Source organism: Chiloscyllium punctatum, chromosome 33 (assembly GCF_047496795.1).
Source record: "Chiloscyllium punctatum isolate Juve2018m chromosome 33, sChiPun1.3, whole genome shotgun sequence".
Lineage (NCBI taxonomy): Eukaryota > Metazoa > Chordata > Chondrichthyes > Orectolobiformes > Hemiscylliidae > Chiloscyllium > Chiloscyllium punctatum.
Window position 1 is genome coordinate 19,848,012 of NC_092771.1, and position 7,946 is coordinate 19,855,957.

The 7,946-nt window shown below is 46.0% G+C and overlaps 1 pseudogene; it reads right to left on the minus strand.

The window, feature by feature from the left end:
* Positions 1-5,942: 5,942 nt before the first annotated feature.
* On the minus strand, positions 5,943-7,795 carry LOC140458467 (zinc finger CCCH domain-containing protein 10-like; annotated as a pseudogene).
* Positions 7,796-7,946: the final 151 nt, after the last annotated feature.

Genomic DNA, 7,946 nt, shown 5'->3' on the forward strand with positions numbered 1-7,946 from the left:
CTGGTTGGTTCAGGATTCCCCATAATGAGTATTGGAATGGTTTTGTGAGGGTTGGAGATTAGTTGCAACACTTGCCCCACACAAATGCCAAGCAGTGGCCATCTCCAATAAGAGAAACTAACCATTGCCATTTAACATTCAAAGGTGTTACCATCACTGAATCCGCCATTGTCAACATCCTGGGGGTTACCATTGACCAAAAACTCAACTGGACTCACCACATAAACAAACATAGTGGCTACATTAGCAAGTTAGAAGCTAGGAATACTGAGCCAAATAACTCCCCTCCTAATTCCAGAGTCTGTTCACCAACTACAAGGCACAAGTCAGCAGTGTGAGGGAATACTCCCCACCTATCTGGATGGGTGCAGCTCCAACAACACAAGAAGTTTGACACCATCCAGGACAAAGCAACCCGTTTGATTGGTACCACATCCTCCCCTCCACTAATGATCAGTTGCAGCAATGTATATTATCTACAAGCTACACTGCAGAAATTCCCTAAAGATCCTCAGAGAGCACCTTCCAACCGATGATCACTTCCATCAAGTTCCCCTCCAAGTCATTTATCATTCTGACTTAGAAACATCTTGCTGTTGTTACTGTCACGAAGTCAAACGCCTCCAACTTCCTCCCTAACTATAGCACATGGACTCAAGGCGGCAGCTCACCACCAACTTCCCAAGGGCAACCACAGACAGGCAATAAATGTTGGCTCAATCAACAATGGCCACAAATAAATTAAAAAATAACATGGAGGCCGTAAGGGTGCAGCCATTCCAATGTACCCTTTAAATCAGGACATCTAGTCATGACAGAAAGGCTGCAAGGTGAGAACTCCAGGTTTCAATGAGTCGATGGGGCTGAACCTCCTCTGACAATCCCAGTTCTTGTTGATGATCGAAAGCAGCAGATGGTGAAGGGAGGTTTTCAGCACCTGACGCCAGTGACTGACAACACTCAGCTAATGGCACAGAACAGGGTCCAACGTGGGTCAGAGAAATGGCCTCTGATATGCAAAGAATTGAAGAAAATGGATCCAACTGGAAAAAGGGGAAGAGCAGCTTTCCAGAAGACCTTGGTTTTTTTTTCATATGTTGGAGATGAGGCCAGCAACTCTCCATTGGCCCACCTCATCATTCTTTTTCTCGCAACACCTAGGGACAGAGTCTGGATTAACGAAAATAAATGATCCCCAATAACACTTTAGATTTAGGCAATTTCATCACAATAGGACATGCGATACAGATGTATCTTATTTTCAAAACCAATTACTTTCTGGTTAACTACACCCAATAATATTGCCAAATTTCTTGGCAGGCAAACAACTACTGATTATTGAGCTTGTCAGGAATGAAAAGCTGAATACATTTCAATTGGAAGTTTTCACAGGATATCAACTGAAACATAAGGAATCTTTAGCATTAATAAACAGCTTAATGCACAAGCCTCCAACAGAAAGTCATTTATATTGCACGGTACAAAATAAAGTTACATCTAACATTAATGTAAATCACTGCTGGCTATGAGCAAATATCGATCAATTGCAAGACAGCCATTTATGTAGCTACATGTTCAAGTCAATTGCATATCCATGAAGCAGTCAAGTTTTAGAAAATATTGTCATTTAGGAAATGTTAACTTTGCATGACTGCTTCTGCGAGATTCCATATTTAATTGCGAGCTCCCAACTCAGCAGCTTCTGCACATATCCTGCGTGAGGGAGATGGTGGCATGGGGTTTGTTGTCCCCACTAGTCATCCCAAAACCCAGGAAATCGGTTCAAATCCCACCACACCAGAATTTAAATTCTAGTAAATAAATTTGGAATATAAAGCTAGACTCAGTAATGAGGCCATGGTACTCAATTGGTGTAAAAACCCAGCTAGTTCATCAACAATCCCTGAGGGAAGGAAGTCTGCCATCAACACCCAGTTTGGCAACATACAATGTGAGCAATTTGGTTGACGCTGAAATGGCCAAGGGCAAGTGCAACTAAATTAGTGATGCCCATGAAAGAATTTGCTCCTTTTAATTAAAAGGAAGGTTTTGCCAAACAACTCAATATCTGCAAACAAAAACAAATCAACCTGTTTGAACATATGATAAGACATCGCTAGGGCATGTGGGACTTAAACCTCCCCAGGACACTACCACTGTATCACTGGCTGTAGACAAACACATAAGTGAACCACCTGAAGGGGCAGCGGCGCACTGAAAGCTAGTGCTTCCAAATAAACCTGTTGGACTATAACCTGGTATTGAGAGATTTTTAAAATTAAGTGAAGGTACACACGGTGAGAATAATGTTACTGCAGACTTACTGTGCAGTTGCCTTTGAATATACAACCAATTTTTTTTTGGGGGGGGGTCAGTTAGTACTAATTTTAGTTGCTCCCATTCCTTCATGCCCCTAAAAGACTTAAGAAAGCAGTTGCTCTGTTACAATTTTTATGGAAAACAAGGGAAACAGACACATGATGTGCCAGTGCTCATTGTGAACTGTAGTAAAGCAGCAGACAAAAGAGCCGCTGGATAAAAGTCAGGAGCAGGAACCCTCCCGGAGTTGCTCCTAATCCAGGACATTAGACCAGCTGTGTCACCAGCTACTGGGTCCCGGCATGGACTGGGTTGGAAAGACTGTTATTCTGAACTTTTTATTTCTTTACCTTTCTAATCTATTCCTCTGATCTGTAATGCTTTATCTCTTTACTTTTCTATAGTTTCTTTCCCCCCCCCCCAAACAATTTTATTTTAGGAGTCTATACCTTTGTACCCAAGATGGCACTGTAATGTAAACCTTTCACTGTCCTCATTTGAGCACAGGTGGCTATAAAGCTAATTCGATTCTGATGTGGTATTAAATTACCTGTGTGATGACAGGTAAATTCAGCACAGACTGATGTTCTTACCTGGGTCCTTTTTGGTCAGTACAATTCATTCACTGCTTGACAGTGCTGTCCAGGAAGTGTGAGAGATTGCATCAAAAACAAACTCCCTACATTTCTAAGACTCTGCTTTCTTTTAAATGAGACAGCAGCAAAAGAGCCTGATGTTGTGTGATTTTTAACTCTGCACAACCGCAGTCCAACACTGGCATCTCCAAATCATGACCTTCCAAGTAATTATATTTACATTGAAATGGTGGCCCAGTCCACACCACAACCTCTCCAGACATGAGTAAATGACTTTCTTGCTGCCGTATCAATTCACAGATATTACATCCTTTGCTGGTAGTACATGGAGCCAACACCACTTGGAAACAGATAATGCTCACGATCAGGTGGTCTTACATAGCCAGAGAGTGATTGAATAGACACTAAAACCCAATTAGAGGGAGCAGGCATTATATGTCGAGGGAGCAGGGTCAGAAAAGGGAATAAGCCATGACCACAGCCACATGAAGTGAAGCATGACACAGGCTGATGGTGGGAAGACGTGCAGTAGAATTTAATTAATGGACTGACCATCTGGAGATCAGTTCTAGTGCGCCAGGTCTAACTAAGCAAGTGGAGTTGTAATCACATACTGTTGCTCGAGACCATAAGAAATTGGAATAGGAACAGGAGTAGGCCATTTGGCCCCTCAAGCCTGCTTGGCCATTCAACAGGATCATGGCTAATTTGACATTCCTTACATCTACTTTCTTGCGTTTTCCCTGTCACCCTTGATTTCCCGACTGATCAAGAATCTAGCTCAGCCTTAAATATACACAAGGGACGCTGTCCCACCCCAGCCCTCTGTGGCAAGGAATTCCAAAGACACTCAACCCATTCCTTCTCATGTCTGTATTAAATTGATGCCCCTTAATTTGCACACTGTGCTGTCAAGGTCCGAGACTCTCCCATGAGGAGAATGTTCTCTTAGTGTGTACCTTGCCAAGCCCCTTCAGAATTCTATATGTTTCAATGGGATGACCTTTCATTCTTCTAAACCCCAGTGAATAGAGTCCCAACCTGTTTAAAGACAATCCCTCCATACCAGGGATCAGTCTAGTGAACCTTCTCAGAATTACCTCCAATGAAATGATCTTTCCTTAAATAAGGGGACCAAATGCTGCTCACAGTACTCCAGTTGTGGTCTCACCAGCACCTTGTACAGTGGCAATAAGACTTCCCTCCTTTATACTCCAACCCCTTTGAAATAAGGGCCAACATTCCCAATTACCTGCTGTACCCATGTGTGAACTTTCTGCACAAGTATTCCTTCTGTGCTACACTTTCTCGCCATTTAAATAATATTGTTCTTTTGTTCGCCCTAGCAAAATGAACTTCATATTCTTTCCACGTTACACTCCATTCTGCGCCAACTTTATGCCCATTTACTTAACCTATCAATATCTCTCTGTAAACCGTTCTGAGAAAGAATCACCGGACCCAAAATGTGAACTCTGATTTCTCTCCACAGATGCTACCAGACGTGCTGAGCTTTTCCAGCAACTTTTGTGGTTGTTTCTGATTTATAGCATTTGCAACCCTTTTGGTTTTTCTCTATAAACTGTTTGTATCCTTCCCACAACCTGCCTTCCCACATATTTTTGTGTTGTCTGTAGTACATTCACTTCCTTCCTCCAGAACATTAACTTCTTCTCCAACAGTTGCAGTCCCTGTACGATTCCTGTAGAACCTGACTGCTTCCCCAGGTTGCCAACCTGAAAAGGAACCCTTCTCCCCTCCCCCCCCTCCCCCCCACTCGCTATTTCCTGCCCGTGAGTTTATTTTCCACCCAAATCAATACACTACCTCCGACACCAAGGGCTCCTATCTTATGCCTAAACCATTTGTGAGGTACCTTATAGAATGCCTTCTAAAAATACAACACATCTTCTGGTTCCCCTCTATCCACTCTGGTTGAGGCCCCCTTGAGAAACTCTAATAAATTAGTCAGGCACAATTTCCCTCCCATGTAGCCATGCTGACTCGGCTCAATTATGATGTTCCAAATGTTCTGCTATTACTTCTTTAACAGTTGATTTTAATATTTTTCCAAAAATACATGTTAGGTTAATTGGCCACAGTTACTCACCTTTCGCCTCCATCCCTTTTTGGACAGCGTTGTCATATTGGCAGTTTTCCAATTCAACAAGTTTTGTAAAGTTAGAACCAATGCACCCACTATCTCCGTAGCTACCTCCTTTAGGATCCTCGGTTGCATGCTATCTACCTCTAGAATCATTGGTTTGTCCAATACTTCTTTAGTGACAGAGATGGCACTTAATTCCTTCCATGTCCTTTAGTATTAGTGGGATATTCAAAGTACCTTCCAATATATTGACTGATGCAAAATATCTGCCTAGTTCCTCTGCCCAAGACCATCGCCACAGATTCATTTTCTAAAGGGCCTCTGTTCACTTTGACCTCTCTCTTCTGTCTCGTATATTTAAAAGAGGCTCTTACTGTTAGTTCAATATTCCTCACAAGTTGGCCATCGCAGTTTACTTTCACCCATCTTTTTAAGTCCTCCGTTGCTGGGTTTTGAATTTATGCGAGTCTTCAGGACTATCGCTGAGTTTGGTCTCCTTATATGGTTTGTTTTCAACTTAATACCCTCCTAAACCTCCTGGGTTTGTCCCCACTCATTGAACCTATTCTCTTTGCTGCGATATATTTTTGCTGAGTCATGAATTAGCTCCTTACATGCCTGCCACTGCTTGCTTACTGTTACTAATGCCCAATCCACTCTAGCTAACTCTACCCTCATTTCACGATAATTCCCTTTAGCTAGTGGGTTAATAACAGGTTTCCACATCAAGTCGAAATTGCGTGATTCATTTCACTGATAACTGGAGTACAAGATGCCTTACAAGGAGGTGAGACACACACTGCTGACAAAACAGTCTTACAAATAGCGAGCAGATAGTTGTTGCAACCAAACCCAACCCTGTCTTCCCCCACAATGGTCTAAAAGTTGGATGCATCAGTTAAGACACTGAGAGAAACAACTTTTAAAGCAAATTACAAGATTTATTGAAGGAGGAAACTTTAAACCATTTGGGCAAAAGTCACAGACAGTTCATGCTCTTTGTTTTTTTTTTGCAGGTGAGATTCTTACTAACCTTTTGCAGAATTTACAAAGTCATCACCTAAATCCTGAAATTTGGAGTTCACTTTCGCAACTGGATCCTGAAAAGCGGTGGAATGTAGAGGCGGAAGCTTTCGAGAAAAGTCTCAGTCGCTCAACGGGGAACAAACACTTTGCACCTTAACCAGCACTGAACTCGTTTTAAATTAAACATAAGAGCTTGACAAAGGAATTTCTCTCTGAAGCTGGGTGCCAAAGATTACACGAACTAAAATCTCGTAAGCCACAAGTTAGAGTGATGGAACTGTACATACAGAGTTTCAAAAGTCCAAGAGGAAGTATACAAATTCCGCACAGCCATCGCCTTGCACAGGTTACAGGCTTGTCAGCCAGTTGTGGTAATATGGAGGACTCTGGATGTTGGGACACGGAGATAAGATCCTGCCCCCTCCCTCTCTTTGCTGGCTGTTTACAACAGCGTCCAGTTCAACTGCATGACCAATGGGGACTCTATTGGCAGGACCTCACCGCCAACAAACCAAGGACAGGATAGGCAAATCTTGAGGCAACCAGCGTGGAGTTGTCAATTCTCTTACCCTACTGTAAACATCAGAAGGGCTAAGACCAGGATTCAAACGCAAAAAGATCTGGCAGACTGGAATGCTATGTTTCATGTTGTGGGAATCAAAGTTTGCAATTAAGCCAACTGGGTAAAATGGAACCCTTCACAAGGAGCTGGAACGGAATCCCTCACGATCTGGGCCCCCCTCAGTGCGGGATCGGGGTAATCCCCATGCTCTGAGAGGCCAGGGCGTAGCTGACCATTGGCGTCGTGGCGTGGCTCATGGTGATGCCGGGGATGGGCTGAGTGATGGAAACGGTGACCGCCGCCATGGAGACGGGCGTGGCGGCCATGCCCTGAGCGATGGTCTGGGCCAGCGCCAGCTCGGGGGTGAGGTGAGGGCCGGGGGGGCGGGGGGAGGGGCAGTGCTGGCGGGCGGGGGGCCGGCGCTGGCGGGGACCGGCAGCTCCTGCCGGGGCTGCAGGGCCTGGCTGCTCAGCGAGTTGTGGGCCTGCACGATGCTATGGTTGTAGGCGGTGACGGCGGCCACGGTGGGCGGCGCCACCAGCTGTTCGCCGGCGGCACTGCTGGTCAGCGTCACCACCTTGGGCTGGCTGCGGTAGTGGGCGTTCTGCTCCAGCAGGATCTCGTTGGTGGCCATCAGAGTCGACGCGTGCTTCTTGAGCTCCTCCACCCGCTTGCGCAGCATCAGGTTCTCCTCCTCCAGGTAGCGGTAGTCGGCCGGAAAGGGGCGGGCAGCGCCCAGGTCAAAGGCGTCGGGCCTCACGCTCTCTGCCCAGCGCCTCTTCAGGAGGTGGCTGTACTCGTCGTGGACGTCGCTGAAGGGTGGCGAGCTCTTATCGCGGGGAGCGCCAATGCCATTGCTCTCAAAGTGGAGGAACTTGCACCTGGAGCCGCGCTGGCACCCACCGTACAGGTGGTCACGGCAGACTGGCACCTCCCCCTTGCCCAGGGGCATCTCCCCACTCAGCGTGCTGAGCTCGGATGCCTCACTAACCTCGGGGTGCTGGAACTTGCACCGCTTGCCCCGCTTGCAGACATTGCGCATGAAGTCTCGGCAGACGTCGCTCGAAATGTGGCCCGTCTTGTCACTGCTGCTGAAGGCGCTGTCTTTCTCCGGCATTCTGATCCTTCAACGTTTGAGGCTTCCCAGCACAGATTATTGCAGCTGTCTGCAGTCTGGAGAGAGAGGGAGAGAGAGGGAGAGAGAGGGAGAGAGAGGGAGAGAGAGGGAGAGAGAGGGAGAGAGAGGGAGAGAGAGGGAGAGAGAGGGAGAGAGAGGGAGAGAGAGGGAGAGAGAGGGAGAGAGAGGGAGAGAGAGGGAGAGGAGAGAGGAGAGAGA